General features: G+C 47.2%; 1 protein-coding gene across 3 annotated transcripts in view; it reads left to right on the top strand.

The window, feature by feature from the left end:
- PDE4D (phosphodiesterase 4D) overlaps nt 1-16,446 on the top strand; it is a 1,909,329-nt gene that overhangs the window by 1,235,090 nt on the left and 657,793 nt on the right. The window lies entirely within an intron of this gene.

Here is a 16,446-nt window from a genome sequence, read left to right as displayed (position 1 = left end):
CCTCAGCTGCAGTACAGCATCCATGGGTGACCATTTTGTCAAAATGCCCCCGGTCTGTTTTTTCTTTTTACATGTTCTGTTTGTGAGGTCTTTCTTGGGTTTTGCTCTGTGTGTTGAGATAGGTTTGAGCCCTTTATTTGCCTTTGCCCCAGTGTGTCTGGAAAGACAGGATATGAGGGAGGTTCCCGAAACTCCCCAGTCCTTTGTAGGAATGCCTAAATGCAACTGGTCCTGATTGACTGGCTGAGTGTCCTTTTAGAGAACAGCCGTACTGCGGTGTGATTGACAGCCTAGGCTGTGCATGAATGGAAGAAACCTTCTTAAAAGGCGAGGAATTTGGGACTACAGGTACAGTCAACCACTGGAAGAAACACCCGACGAAGAAACCATGAACGGAGCTTGCTGCAACCTCCTACACCTTTGAATTGCTCGGTGAAGCCCTGCTGCTGTGCTGCACTCCTTTTTCACCTCGACAGAGAAGCTCTGGACAGAACGGCTTCTCCCCTTGGGTCAGTGGGACCAACAAACCCTGAGATGAACTCCAACGTACCACCATGCCCGACTTGCTGCGCCTCTCCATTGCTTCGGAAGCCCAGTGCCAGGGATCGAGTGTCTGTAGTCGAGTGCAACGTCTACCGCGGAACAAATCCAGCTAGAAGCTCAAGGAGACTCCTAAGGACCATCCAGAAGCAGGAACTCCATATCTGGAGTCCCCTCAACAGAGTGCAGGACCGAGGGAGCAAAACGAGTCCAACCTGTGTCCAGGATCCACAAGGGTGCTGTTTGCTAAGCGCTGAAACCACAAAGTGCCACTCGACCGAAAATAGCCCATAGCTGCCGACGACCTCCCAAGTACCTCTGCAGGAGCCCTCCTGATGTCGTCCTTCTTGTCCCCACGACTGAGGCTCAGGAACAAGGGTCTGCACTGCTGTAGCAAGACAGAATCCAGCTGGACCACTCTTCTTCAAACCAGAGGTACTATTTAGGCCTGGGATACTTACCTTATTACCTTTCAGCCACGCTCTTCTCAGTTGGTAATTAAATTGGATTACCTTTTAGAATTGATGTCCACTCTCTTCTCACATGCTTAACTGCTTGTGACCCTACAAGTGATTTTTCTAAAGCCTCACTAAATGTGTGCAAGACTTTGATCTAAGAAGTACATCTGATCCATAGACTGTGTCCCAAATTACTTTTGCTGTCCTGGCTCCCTGAAGACTCTTCTAGTCCATTGCCTTTGATACTGTTTGTCGCTGATAGGTGGTAGCTTGTTGTATATGGTTACTGCTCGGAAAGGCTGATCTAGGTTTCATTGGGAGATTCATTTGTCCTCACATATACTGAGAAACTGTCTAACCTTTTTCCTTCTCTAACCTTTACTTTCTGCGACCTCAGAATCTGAAAAGTATAACTAGTGTGATCTATAAATGCCATTACTGTCCTTGTGATTGAAGTCAACTCATGGTGTAGGAATTGTGTAAGAAGCATATCCAAAGATTATCCACTAACTTATTTTGATTCTGGAACGTAATTTTAAACTATTTACATTGTTACAACAAATAGCATTTTTAAAGAATGCTTTCTTAAAAATTGATGTTATTTTAAAAAATAACTATTTATAACTGAAACCTTGAGTGTGTTACTTGGCTACTTGTATTTACGGATTTCATTTGTACAGCTCTACAGCTCACATTTACCCCTCTTGAGCCTGGCTGCTCAGTCACTCTAGCAACGTGTGTAGTGCAGACCTATACCAAAATGGTTGGTTACCTAATACCAAACAGATAAGTGTTGTGTAGCCTCACACAGTGTAACTTCACCAATTTGTACCTAGCAGTGTCTAACGATGATGGCTTAGCTAACAGTTTGAGACAAGAAATGTATTACCATCTATGTTAAGATATGCTTTCATATTTTGTATTTTATTCATTGTATTTATGTTTGTATTCCCTGTATGAGTATGAAGTCATGTCTATATTTTATTGTGTTGAATTGTACTATTCAAATAAACTAGGTGAATGTTTTCAAACGAATTTTACAATTTTTAATCCATCTCTGGTCTGGTAATTTGAGATTTCTGTGCACTTCTCTCAGCCTAGAAGACTCCTTCTGAACGTCCCAAAGCACCTCTCAAGATCAAGGATTGTTTCACAAGCTTTCTAAGGCTTCCCAGTGTCCCTCTCAATCCCCAGCCAACTTTCAGGCTTCTCATCACCTCCTTCTCTAGCTTCAGGTGGCTTCTCAATGGCAATGGCCCTCTCGATTTCTAGACACCTTCTTAATTTCTCAACACCTGGTTCTAGGCACTTTCTAAAACTTCATTGCCCCTCACACGTGTTGTGCATCTTTCCGGGTTGTCAGGAGGGCACAGGGCTATAGATATGTTAAAGTATGTATTTTAGCTTAGCTTAAGGGAGATCCTGGAGGTAATACTTGGCATAGAGCAGAAACAGGCTACATTGTAAGATGATCTGATTTGACACAGGTAGAGGAATTGCAGGCGCAGGAGCTGGCTGTGAGCAAAAGAGAAGGAAAGCAAATATATTGGGTGACCGGGATTGATCAGAATAAAGGGTGTACTGGCATATGGAAAGTAATCCAGAGGGTGATGGGGAAATCGTTTGAGACCGGTCCCCGAAGATTCATCATAAGTGTCGTACAGCAGCGCCATGACTTAGGCATGCTGAAGAGACCATTGTACAAAGTGAAAGGATAAAACTGGAGACCATATACTAAGACTGTTTAGACTCCAATGAATCAGAAGGTGGAAACAGCAACCTGCCTTTATCTGGTCTCCAACTCAGTGGTCACACTGTATATGGATATGGAGAGGCAAGGAAAGCTGGCACACAGAAACTTTCAAACTCAGCAGTGTAGGAATATCACTTTACACAAAGCACGAGTCACAGACAAGAAAGTATGCTGCTACTAACTGAGCAAATCCATGGTTATTGAAAATCCATTCACTAGTCACAGACAAGAGAGGTGGTCGCTGCAAACTCTGCAAATATATGGATTCAGGAAGCTCAGTACACGGAGGAGCACTTACTTAAACAAGGGTCTGAAGTCTAGTAATACAGCAACTAATTAACAAACAGGAAAGCTTAATACTCCAGGTTGCTCACATCATACATCGCGAGGACGAGACACTGCAAATTTGCAAGGATACATTTCTGCAGTAATTGCAGCATTAATTAGAGGAAGAACACAGGCAGCATGAACAATATCTCATCGGTGAGGCCATAATTTCCCAATCAGACCCGGAATGTCAGGTTAAGATTGTGAAAGTGGAATAACCCATTTCAGCCATGTATCTGGACGTTCATAATATGTAATCACAGGAAGTTCACCTCCAGTTCAAAGCAACATGAGCAATGAGTTTTGGGTATGCATATGAGCAAAGATGCAAGCTTTTCACTCAGGAAAATTGTTTCATAGGGTGATGCTATTTTCAGTACCTATCACAGACCAAGACTGACACCTGAAGGCATGTTTCACCCCTATAATGGATTATAATTAAATCAGAATTTGGCATTTAGATGGGTCATCATTTGTAAAATACAGCAGACTATCAGCTGTAAAGATGTGTGATGCCTACAAACTAGATCCTTACCTTTTGGAAGGAATGATGAACCAGTACAGTGTTAGTAAAACCCAAACGTCTATCTTGCCAGCGATACTTGTGTGAGTTGCTGTTGAATTCATAAGCTGCAAGGTATGGGCCTCCTCCCATGTGGCCAGGGGATGGTAGCTGCTACCTGATCCTGACCCTGGGGGCGACTATATGAGGGAGGACCCTGGGGGCGACTATATGAGGGAGGATCACATGGGAGGAGACAACCTTTGGAGAGATGTCATGGCTTCATTGGATGAGACATGGTTTCCCCATTTGCCCTTGAAGATAATCCTGCCATACCTAATACCCTCATGGCCACACGTCTACACCTCTCCCTAGGAAGAATACGAAAGCCTTTCCACAAATCATTTAGACCAAACATCCAACTTTGGTCTACCTTGTGGAAATTACAAGACCACATACTCAAGTTCTATTTATCCGTCATCCTGAACTGATTTACCATTTACAACTATTGAAAATGATCATACAAGCTTGGTAAACCAATCACCAACAATGGACTTCTTTTCCCAGAATCACCTAAATACTGTGATGAGGAAGAAGGAAAGAGCAGTGCAGAATGGAAGAAGCCATAAGCCCAGCAAGCACTCTAGTTATTTCCGGCAAACACTGGTGCCAGGGAAATTACAAGAACATAAGCAAAGGGCTAGAGGCTGCTGTTGGCCAGAGAACTTTTCACCTCCCCGTGAGGTTCAAGGAATGGAAACACTCAAGCCAGTGTGGTCGAGCCGTGAGTCTCACTATCTATGAAGAAGGGAGATGCTGCAGGAACGGGATATGATGCAGAGACGCCAGGAGCCGGTGAAAGACACATGGGCGTTCGAAGAACACAGTAAGCAGCACCTTACTTACCGCAACCTGAAGCAAAGCGGGCATGTTGAGGAGATGCCACGAGAGACAGGAGAGCGAAGAGAAAGCAGTCACGAGAGGAAAGTAGGCGCTGTACCTTCAAAGGTCAACCTCAAAACGATCTCGAACATTAGTAAACGGAGCACCAGAAAGAGAGAAAATGAAGATTTGTAAAATGAAATGAAGTAATTGTAAAAATTGCGAAAAGGGGAAGTGAATTGCAGTCAAGACCCCTAGTAGTATGTGAATGCATGATGTACAAATACATATGGGAGCCTGAAGTGAATAATATATCAAGAGGATATATTATCCAACAAAGTAAATGTACAACTGTGGAAGTGGATAGAGCCGTGCACTCTTTCACAATGCCGCTGATTTCTGTAAAACAATGGTCCGGATTGTTTCTTCTCTGGGCAGGATTTTTATTCCCCTTGGACTTTGCTTGGCATTCACCTCCTTTTTCGAAAGTATCTCAGTTGTGGCCACTCATCGCCCTGTATGCAAATTGGATCAACTAACATTGGTCCTGCAGTGGCCGAGGGTTTAAAAAACCTGCACACCATTTTAGAGTTGTGCAGCAGTGTGGATTTGGCAAGGCACCAAGAGTACCTTGTTCTGCTTCTTTTGTTCTACGTTTATGCCCGCATACAGCATTGTAACCATGGCTGTTCTGTATATATTATGCTGATTCTGTAACTTAAGCTGAACAACCCTCTTCATGCCTTCGCGCCCGAATACCCCTGGGTCTGGTGCGCTATATAAATAAACAAACAAACAAACCTGTCTCTTCTCTTGCTCAATTGTGGGCCCCAGCAATTCAGAAGCATGGCGTATGTATTTATTTCCATACTGAAGGACAGCACATCAGGTAGTGTGGTGCATGCGAGTGGGAACATTGAATGCAGTGATGCATGCCATGACTTTTGAACGGTTCTCGACACCAAGCAAACTGTGTGTATAGAACACCAGTGAGGCACAGGCATGTATGGGTGGTGTAGGTAGTGTTCATACTTATGTCATAGGTGCTGAACATCGTATTGTTCTCGTATGTTTCCAAAGCTATGTGCGGTGTACATAGAGGTGCTCTAAGAATCCTCCATCTGCTACCTCCTGGCAGCACATCTCACCATGGGTAGGCATCCCTGGTCCCCACGGCCCTTGTTTAATAATGTGACTCTGTGACAGGACATTGATGAATGTCCATAGCTCAATGCGCTGGGTCAGGGTCCAGTTTCAGGCAGTGTCTAAAGCTTGTACCCTTGTTTCGGCTTCGTAGGGTTTTTATGCACGGCAGTCTTGAGCTGTAGAAAACGCTGGGTGATACGGCACAGTGGATGGCGAAGCAGGAATAGTGGGACAGGGTGCAACACAATGTGTTTCCCCAGTCAGTTCCATGACTGGAGGAAGCCATATTGAATAGGAGATCATCCAATCTTCCCGACATCCAATCAGCGTTGCTCAGTGGTAAACTAGTATACAGGGCACTGTGACGATTTCCCGTTGGGCCTCTCTCTCATCCGCGCCACCCCTTCCTGCCATCTCTCCTCCCTAGACACATCCATTTGATGGGCGCATTTAGCAAGCTTCCACTGTGGTATTTCTCAATCTACAAATTGTATATGTCCTCTGCTCATGTTTAACTACCTTTTGTCCTTCGTATTTGAAAATCTTTTCTCTCCCAGCCTTACTTAAAAGGGTTGGTTTTGCTCACTACATACGCTCGCACTACCCTGGCCATGTTTTTCATAGGGGATCGCCAGGGTCCCTAGTTGACCTAGGACTTGGCCAGTCAATGTTGGAAAGGTTTCCTCAGATCTGTCAGGAGCAGAGGTTTACAGAAGATGCTAATGCTTATTGTCCCACCGCCTCTATACTTTGGCACGTTAATCTATTAACTTTACTATGTCAGCTTTAAGGTGCTTTTTAAATCTCCAGCCTTGTACTGGGATAACCCCTGCTTTTAAGTGAACAGTTTAAAGTTCAATTCTCCCTATAAAGAGAGATCCTGTTTGTGACGTGTAAGGCGTGTGCATTGCTTTCATAACTATGCCGCCCCATTGTCCACTTACTTTGATCGTCTCAACCACAGAGATCTGTGTTGTTAATACGTTGTTTCCACTAGTAGTGACGTTCCTCACGTTAAGTGAAACGTCGAAAGACGTATCCTCGAGTTCCGTATTGGCAAGATACGGAAATGTGGAAATCGGCCTGGCGTTTCCTAGTTCTGCAGAGATGTATCTCATACGTTTTTCTTCGGGGATTTACCTCAGAGCTGCGTCAGTCTCCGGGCTTGACCTAATGCGAGGGGGCCACTGACAGCGCGCGATGCAATCGCCTGCCGAGACACGCCGAGTCTGAGGCGCACTTCCCTGCGCCCCAGGAAGGCAGCCAGTGGGAGAAATACAGTAAATAATGCTGCATACGCAGAAAGCAGGCGTTGCTGTAAAGCCATCTTGGAATAGCTGCAGAGTAGTCTGCCAAAAATGAAATCTGCTTTCGTTTACTCCACATGCTCTCAGAAATGTGGCCTGCTCCTCTTTCCCCCCTTTCCTTTCCTTGTGACAACGCGCTGCCAAAGGTAGGATCGGGGCAATTTGTCATCAGGCAGGAAGAGATTTGAAGAGTCTGATAGAAGAAACAGGAAGCACAGAGGCTATTTTTTTTATTTTTTTATTTTTTTAATAGAAGGACTTTTAAGAATTGGCATCATTTCAGCCGAGTAAAAGTCGAGTGGATGTGCCATAGCGCTCTGTGGCATCGTGCCTCATTTCTTTCTCCATCCTCGGGTGGGCATTGGCAGAGAGCAGCAGGACGTTTACGAGCAGGAGTGAGAACATCCCCTGTGCATTTCTCTGGTGCATGCTTTAACAAACCTCGTTTTTTCTCAGCTTCTATTTAAAAGCAGAGAGCGACATAATGCCACCTGGGATGCTGTGCTACCCTTAGCTTTTTTTGATTTTTGCTATTCAAAATGATGCTTGTTATCTTTTTCAGAAAGTGAGCTTTACTACACAGGCTTCACTTTCCAATGCTCCATGCTAAAAGAAGTACAATGCACTGGGACCTCTTCTGACACATGGTTTGGCAGAAGGGTACTTGTAATAACATGCTTTCCCGATGCAGTCGGATGGAATCCAAGTCAATCCAACAGCCATGGGCTGCCTTTAATAGTGTGCCCCCATGGTTCCACATCTATAACTGGGTATCACCTTGGCCTGGTGGCAGAATGTTTTGTTGTAGGACATGGACAGGACGCGGACAACTGGTCAATGTTTAAACTTTCTACGTTTTTGTTAAAGTAAAAGAAACACCCTCTCCTAGCCCTATTGGCATGGTGTAGGTTCCATATTCTAAAAAAAAGAACAAAAAAAGGTGTCCGTCACCATGTCATACTCAACTCAACTCTGTCCTCTAATAAAGGAAAACAAAACTTAGCCCAGAGAAGTGTTGTTAGGTAGGAATTGGTGCAGTCACACTGTGTGAGACTACACAAGACTTATGTGCTTGTAATTAGGTAGCCCACCTTTTGATATAGGTCTGTACTTCACACGTTGCTAGAGTGACTGAGCAGCCAGGCCTATTTTAAGAGGGGTAAATGTGAGCTGTAGAGCTGTACAAATGAAATCCGTCAATACAAGTAACAAAGTAACACACACAAGGATTCAGTTTATAAATATATATTTATTTACACACGTTTTAGTTAAGCATTCTTTAAAAAGGCAAGTGTTTGTAACAGTCAAGCAAACGTTGGAAACACTCTTCAGAATCAATAAAGTTGGCTAGTGCACTTTGGTTATGCTAATACATTTCTCCTACACCCTGAAGTGACTTCAATAACAAAGATAGTATTGCATTTATCATAAACACCAATATACTTTTTAGATTCTGGGTTTCAGGAAGGAAGAGTTAGGGAAATAGAAAGGTTAGCACATACTTTCTTATAACAGGAAGTCAGTTTGAATCCTCTAGTGAAGTGTAGGTAAGCCTTTCCCAGCAGTAAAAAGTGTTCAACAAATTACAACATATGAGGGACAAGCAATGCCAAAGTCAATAGATTATAAGGGTGCCTTTGGGGAGCCAGGACAGCCAAAGTCAATTGGACAAAGTCTATAGTTTTGATTCACTTCTTGGATAAAGTCTTTCACAAAGTCAGATAGTTTAAGAAAATCACTGGAGGAACACAAGCAGTTAAGCCTGTGCAAGGGGAGTTGAAACTCAACTCAGAAAAGCTAAGCCAATATAATTCTCAAGTGAGAAAACACAACTCAAGGCAATAAGGTAAGTACCCCTAGCCCCAAAAAAGTACCTCTGGTTTGAAGAAAAGTTGTCCAGCTGGATTCCGTCTTGCTACAGCCAAGCAGACCCTTGTTACTGAGCCTCAGTTGTGGGGACAAGAGGGAGGATGCCTGGCAGGCTCCAGCGGCAGTACTCGGCAAGAACTTTGACAGCTACGGGCTCTCTTCGATTCAGTGGCACTTTGCGGTTTCAGCGACTCGTAAACGGCACTAAAGCAGATCAAATATCTCTGGTTGGACTTTCCTTTCTCTCTCAGTCCTGGACTCTGGTGAGGGGACTCTGGATCGGGATTTCTGGCGTCTGGGGTGTCGTTAGGAGGCTCCTGGAGCTTTTGGCCGGATTAATTCCGCGGACTATGTTGCACTTGGTTATGGACACTCGACCCCTGGTATTGGGCTTCTGCAAGATTGGTGAGGCACAGCAAGTCGGGATTGCGCCAAAGTGAAGTTTGTCAGGTTTTTACGATCGGACCCAAAAAAAATGGTCCGACCGTACAAAACGACCAAAGAATTCTACCACCAAATGTTCGAACACCAAAAACTCGAACCTTTGGTGGTAGCATTGCAGGTAAGTAAAAAATAAAGAATGTGGGGGTGTCCCCTGCAACACCCCGCTCACTATACTGTGTGGCATAGTAAGAGGGGTGTTGCGGGGGACACCCCCGAAGCACACCTGCAAAAAAAAAAAAAACGGGGGCTGCAGGTGTGTCCCCCGCAACTTCCCACTCACTATACTTTACAGTATAGTGAGCGGGGGTTGCGGGAGAAACCCCTGCATCCCAGTAGTATGTAAACGTGTTCACATGACAAAGGTGCAAACTTTTGATAGTTTGCACCTTTCCCATGCGAACATTCTGGCCGCAGCAAAATCAGCCACAGTCGGATCACTTAGAATCGTTTGTCACGGGTTAGTTGGTCCCACCAGCCCAAGGGGGGAAGTTGTTCCGTCCAGAGCTTTTCTGTCGAGGTGAAAAAGGAGGTCAGCAGAGCAGAAGTGCTTCACGGGGCAATTCAAGGTCCAGGAGGTTGCAGCAGGCTTCTCTTCACAATTTTTTCTTTGGATGTTTCTTCCAGTGGTTGACTCTACCTGGAGTCCCAAGAACGTCGCCTTTTAAGTTTGTTGTGATTCATTCACAGCCCTAGGCTGTCAATCACAAAGCATGGTGGCTGTCCTTCCCGGACAGCCAGCCGACCAAACAGGACTGGTTTTGATCAGGCACACCTAGAGACAAAGGAAAGGGGAGTTTCGGGACCCTCCCTCACTTCCTGTCCTTCCTGACACACTGGAGCCAGGCTCGAGCTTCAGGGCTGAAGCCCGCCAAAGGCAAAACACACAAAGGGCTCAAACCTGTCTGAACACACAGAGTAAAAGCGAAGAAAGACCTCACAAACAGAAAATGGCGAAGAAAGAAGACAGCAGCCATTTTGACAAAATGAAAACCTCAGCTGCTGTACTGCAGCTGAGGTTTCAGTCTCCGGTAAAAGAACACACTGGTAGTAAAAATTAAACCATTGCCACCAGCCATTTAAAGTAGTGAAGGTAACAAAACATTATACATGAGAAAGTAGGATAAGGGGCTACTAAGTAATCCCCCAGCACTCCACATAGGAAGGTGTGTGCTGGACCTACAAAAGGAAAAAGGTAAGTAAGATCAATTTCACCTTACTATTTTTGGGAACCGTAGTTCACCCAAGAAAAGGTATTTAAACCTTAAGAGAAATCCAAAGGACTTCTCAGTGACACTGCATTGAAGGTGCTGTGTGTTACTATACAAAAAGCAGATGCCTATGGAGTTTGTCAGACTCCAAAGACAGTGAAAACATAAAATCCTAATCAGGGAAAACACAAGAGGGAGTGAGAAAAAGGTCCCACTCACTCTGGAGTTAAAATTAAAAAGTTGTAAGCAAAAGAGCTGGGGGTCTTTAAGGTGGGAGGAAATTGGCAAAGAAGTGAAAATTCTCCCTAGCACGTGTTCTTACTCCCCTTTGCTTGGTTTATGCTGGCTGGTGAAAGGGAACAACTCAAACATTCCAAAGCGAAAGAACGGCTTCCACAAAGAAACACATGAACATTTGCCAGGAAAACATGTTTTTTGCATTATAACGACCGGAAGGGGCTATTCAATTCCTTAAGCTTTCTGTCTCCCAAAGAATTGTGTTTAAATCATTGTCACTCACGCATAAATGCCTCGCCAAGCAGGCATTGAAATTCTTTTCTAACCTATTCACACGCAACACCTCAGATCGACACCATAAAGTGGCACAAACACACTGCCTCGTGCTACCGAGGTTCAAGCTTCAGAAGGTGGGGGCAGCAGCTTTCCGGTGCTTGCTGCAAGGCTCTGGAACTCTCTACCTAGCACACTCAGAACTGAACCCTATTTCAATGCCTTCAGAAGTAAAGTCAAAACTTGGCTGGTAGCGCAGGACCACCACGTACATGCCTAACTAACCTTTGCTGTGCACCCTGGTAATGCTACTGTAAATATCATGTTTATTTAACTGTCTATGTAATATGTAATGCCTATGTAAGATGTAATACGCTTGTAATATTGTGCAATATATGTAAAGTCTTTTAACACTGTGTAAATATATGTAACTGTAACCCTCCTAAGAAATGCGCCCAGATGCCCCTAGGCCTTGTGTGTTTTAAACAAATAAATAAAATTCAAATGCAAATACTTTGAGCTGAAAATTAACCCGATTCTAGCCGAATGCAACTAAGTTTCAGTTTATATACCCAGTTAGACAATTTACATAATCACAAATATTATGTCACAAATTCAACCCCCAACCCTCCATTGGCTAACTCTAATACAAAGAAATGTAATCCCCCTAGCCCTAAAACCCCATTTGATACATTGACAAAGTACAACCCTTTCGACATGTGATCTTCTTCCCTCGTCATTTATGATGTACTCCACATAATACATTTATAATTCCTGAATAACTCTGTGTATTATTCAGACCATGTGACAGGAACCCATTAACCCACATGGTGATTGTGCAAGGCCTTCCATAAACACTTGACGGCATGGGGCGTATGAAAAACCTGAGGGTGTTTATTTTATTTATTTATTTATTTATTTATTTATTTGCATTTGTTAAGCGCACTTGCAGCCCATGAGGCATCGAGGCGCTGTTACAGAGGATACACAGATTTAAGATTACATTCGGGTGCAGGAGGCTCTTAGTTACAGGTTAGCAGGCATATAGGCAGAAACAGGTTGAAGTCATACAAAGAGTCTGGTTTTGATAGCCTTGCGAAAGGCTAGGTGTGACTCGATGAGTCTGAGGTGAGGTGGCAGGGCATTCCAGTGCGTGGCTGCTAGGGTGGGGAAACTGGAGCCACCAGCACGCACTTTCCGCGAGGTAGGCCTGACAATGGTGTTGGCGTAGAAAGATCTAAGCGGTCTTGTGGCGGAGTGCCTGGTGATTCTGTTCGTCAGGTGGGGGGGGGGGCAAGCTCGTGAATGCATTTGTGGGTGATGGCAAGAGTTTTAAAGACAATTCTTTCTTTAACAGGGAGCCAGTGCACTTGCCTTCTGATTTCGGAGATGTGGTCTCTCCTTGCGGTGCCGGTGGCTGCCCTTAGAGCATTGTTTTGGGCTAGCTGAAGTTTGGCGATGTTTTTGTTGGAAGTCCCGACGAGAAGGGCGTTACAGTAGTCAAGTCTTGATCCGATGATGGCCCTGGCAATCGTGAGGCTGCTTTGACGGGCCAGGAAAGGCCTGGTTGCGTTGATGACTTTGGTGTAGTAGGCTGAGGAGGCGGCGATGGCATTGACCTGTCTGTCCATCGACAGGTCGGAGTCAAGGTAGACTCCGAGTGTCTTAACATGGTTAGAGACTTTAATTGGAATATTATCAATGGTGAAAGAGGTGTACTGTTCTCCGAGATTGCCGATGGTGAAAGGTGAGCCAATAAGGAGGAGTTCGGTTTTTTCACCATTGAGGCAAAGCCAATTCTCCGCCATCCAGGATTGGATGGTAGAGTAGATAGAGGAGAGGGTGTTAGAGTCCGCTAGGTAGTCGCCTGTGAGTGGGATGAGTACCTGCGTATCGTCCGCATAATTGGTGTATGAGATACCCAGGGAGTCCAAGATGCTGAACAGTGGCCCCGTGAAGAGGTTGTAGAGAGTAGGAGCGATACAGGAGCCCTGGGGGACACCGCAGGTGAGGAGGCTGGGGGTGGCAGCAGCAACTTCAGAAAATACTTTCATGGCCCTTTCTTTGAGAAAGGAGGTGATCCATTGGCAGGCTTTAGGGGAGAAGTTGGCTTGTGTGGCTAGGTGGTGACACAGGGTATTGTGGTCGACCAGATCGAACGCAGCAGAGAGGTCAAGGAGCAGTAGAAGGGCCGGTTTGCCTGCGTCTCTGAGATCGTCCATTTGGTTTTTCAGGTCTAGGAGGGCCGTTTCAGTGCCATGGCGAGGGCGGAAGCCAGATTGTCGTAGACCGAGGAGGCGGTTGTCCTCTAGGAACTTCTGGACTTGCAGGTAAGCTGCTTTGTCCAAGATTTTGAGAAGGAACGGTACAGTCGTAATGGGCCTGTAGTTCCCCGGGACGGTTGGGTCAAGAGAAGGTTTCTTGAGAAGCGGGCGAACCCAAGCTTCCTTAAGTCCTGGTGGAACATGGCCTGATTGGAAGGATGAGTTGATAAAGGCTGTGAGGAAGGGGGCTAGGCTGGGTGCGGAATCCTTGATGAGGCTGGCGGGGCATGCATCCCCTTTACAGTTGGAGGGCTTAATGGAGTTGAGCAGGGTGATGACCTCTTGCTCTGTGATATTTTTAAATTCGAACAGCGGGGCGGACGTGGTCTTGGTGGGTGGTTTAGCATGCATGTTCACTATAATCTCGGAGAGGGCTTTTTGGTGGCCACGAATTTTACTTTGGAGAGTGTTGAGCTTCTCAAGCATGGCAGATTGAATGTTGTTACACCATTTGTCATCTTTGATGATAGAGGAGGGGGGGGCAGATGGTTTTTCGAGTTCCCTGAAGATGGTGAAAAGTTCCTTGGAGCCTGACTTAGCGTCAGCAATCCTGGTGTTAAAGGAGGCAGCCTTTGCTCGAGTGATGTTGGTCTTATATAGTTTGGAAATGGCTTTGAATTTTTGTTTAGTGGCTTCAGACGGGTTTGCTTTCCATGTGGAGAGAGCAACCCTCTTCTGTGCACGTTGATCAAGGAGTTCTTTGGAGAACCAGGAGTTGGCATGTTTGGCTTTTTTGGCTTTTTTGAGAGTTAGGGGGGCAATGGCATCCACAGCTGATGTGATGATATCCTTAAAGGTGTTAGCTAAGGTATCGGGGTTGTTCGAAGAGGGGGTTTGAAGGGCTGGGTTAAGGAGGTAGGGTGCCAGGTTTTCGGCTGTGAGAAGGCGTGAACTTCTGGAGTACGTGTCGGGGCAGGGTGGTGGCGGGGAGAAGGCAGCTTTGTTAGTTCCGAGGTTGAATTGGATGTAGTGGTGGTCGGACCAAGGAATAGGGTTGTTGTCCTTGATGAGAAGGGTGCAGTTGTGATGGCTGACCCAGTCAAGGGTGCGTCCTTTGATGTGTGTAGGCTGGGAGATGGAGTGCGTGAAGCCTAGGTTGGAGAGTGCCTTCTTGAGGTGTTTTGCAGGGGAGTCCTTGGGGTCGTTCAACCCTAAGTTAAGGTCACCGAGGAGTAGGACCTGTGAGGTCTTTTTGATGTTATGAGAGAGTGCAGAGATGAGTGTGTCGTGGAAGTCGGTGCACGGTCCTGGGGGTCTGTAGACAATGTGCATGGATATGGTGCAGTTAGCTGATACGTTAATTTTTAGAGGGAGGTAGTCGCTATTGCTGTCAAGGATGCCTTCTACTTCTCTGATGGAGAGGGTGTCTTTGGCGATGAGGGCAACGCCTCCACCTCTCTGAGAGGTGCGGTCTTTCCTGTAGATGGAGTAACCAGGTGGGATGGCCAGTGATAGGGCAGGGCCCGAACTTTCATTGAGCCAGGTTTCAGTGAGGATGAGGAGGTCTAGTTCGTCTTTTATGAGCATGTCATTGATGTCGAGGGCGTGGGCTGGTACAGAGCGGGCATTGAGCAGGGCGCACAAGAGCGTGCGGCTGGGGGGAGGCAGGGGGAGTGGGAGGCTGGTAGCTGAAGGAGGATCAAAGGAGCTAGGTGGGGTGGTCAGGGGGGAGTCAGCGGTAAGATTAGGGGGCACAAAGGTGTCATTGGGCAGCACACAATCAAGGGGGGTACCAGCAGTGGGTTCAGAAAACATATGAACATCATTAGGCCGCAAACAGTCAATGGAGGCACCAGCAGTGGGACCAGAAGACATATGAACATCATTAGGCCGCAAACAGTCAATGGAGGCACCAGCAGTGTGTTCAGAAAACAAATGAACATCATTGGGCTGTACACACACCAGAGTGGCAGAGTGGGCGATAGCGGTAATTGCATTGGGGCCAAGGGGCGGAGGTAGGGATAGAGAGTTAGTGTTAATGGAGGGGTAGTGATTGTACGTACAGGCCTTGAAGACTTGTTGCGTCGTGGCGGGAGACTGCGAGGTGACCCTGTGGCCCAGGGTGCATTTGGTGGCAGCGCTCAAGAGTACTGGCAGCTGGCTTCTTGTGGCCAACCTGGCGTTGCGGTAGCCGATGGTAGGAGTATAGCTGTTGAGGTTGGTAAGCAGGGTGCGGGAGCGTAGGGGCGCATTCCTACTGTTGTGCAGCGGAGGGCATGCGGGTAAAGCGTGAGACAAGGGGGCAGAGGGGATGTTGGCCTTACCTTGGCCTGGATTGGCAGAGTTTTTGTGCGCCATCAGCGACGTCGAGCAGCGGAGAGCTGCAGAGAGCGGCGTTGGCCTTGTCCTGTGGCCTAGCCTTGATGCGGCTTCGCCTGCCGGTCCGCCTCCTCTTCCTTTAAAGCGGGAGAGGAGGGGCTGGTAGGCTGAACAGCTGATCTTGCATCAGCTGCTGTACGGCGGCGCTGTGTGTGGGCGGGGCGCTGCTCCGTGTTGCAGCTGGCTGCGGGCTTCGAGGCCGCGTGTGCCTCAATGGCGGCGGCAGGGGGGGCGAGCTCCATGGTGGCCGAGTGGGGCATGAGGGATCCTGGAGTAGGCTCTCGCAGCGGAGCTGCAGAGAGCGGCGTTGGCCTTGTCCTGTGGCCTTCGCCTTGATGCGGCTTCGCCTGCCGGTCCGCCTCCTCTCCCTTTAAAGCGGGAGAGGAGGGGCTGGTAGGCTGAACAGCTGATCTTGCATCAGCTGCTGTACGGCGGCGCTGTGTGTGGGCGGGGCGCTGCTCCGTGTTGCAGCTGGCTGCGGGCTTCGAGGCCGCGTGTGCCTCATTGGCGGCGGCAGGGGGGGCGAGCTCCATGGTGGCCGAGTGGGGCATGAGGGATCCTGGAGTAGGCTCTCGCAGCGGAGCTGCAGAGAGCGGCGTTGGCCTTGTCCTGTGGCCTTCGCCTTGATGCGGCTTCGCCTGCCGGTCCGCCTCCTCTTCCTTTAAAGCGGGAGAGGAGGGGCTGGTAGGCTGAACAGCTGATCTTGCATCAGCTGCTGTACGGCGGCGCTGTGTGTGGGCGGGGCGCTGCTCCGTGTTGCAGCTGGCTGCGGGCTTCGAGGCCGCGTGTGCCTCATTGGCGGCGGCAGGGGGGGCGAGCTCCATGGTGGCCGAGTGGGGCATGAGGGATCCTGGAGT

The sequence above is a fragment of the Ambystoma mexicanum genome, chromosome 6p, assembly GCF_040938575.1.
Source record: "Ambystoma mexicanum isolate Mex_15411 chromosome 6p, UKY_AmexF1_1, whole genome shotgun sequence".
In the NCBI taxonomy this organism is placed as follows: domain Eukaryota; kingdom Metazoa; phylum Chordata; class Amphibia; order Caudata; family Ambystomatidae; genus Ambystoma; species Ambystoma mexicanum.
The sequence above is the reverse complement of the archived record's forward strand: the minus strand, read 5'-3'. Positions and strand labels throughout refer to the sequence as shown.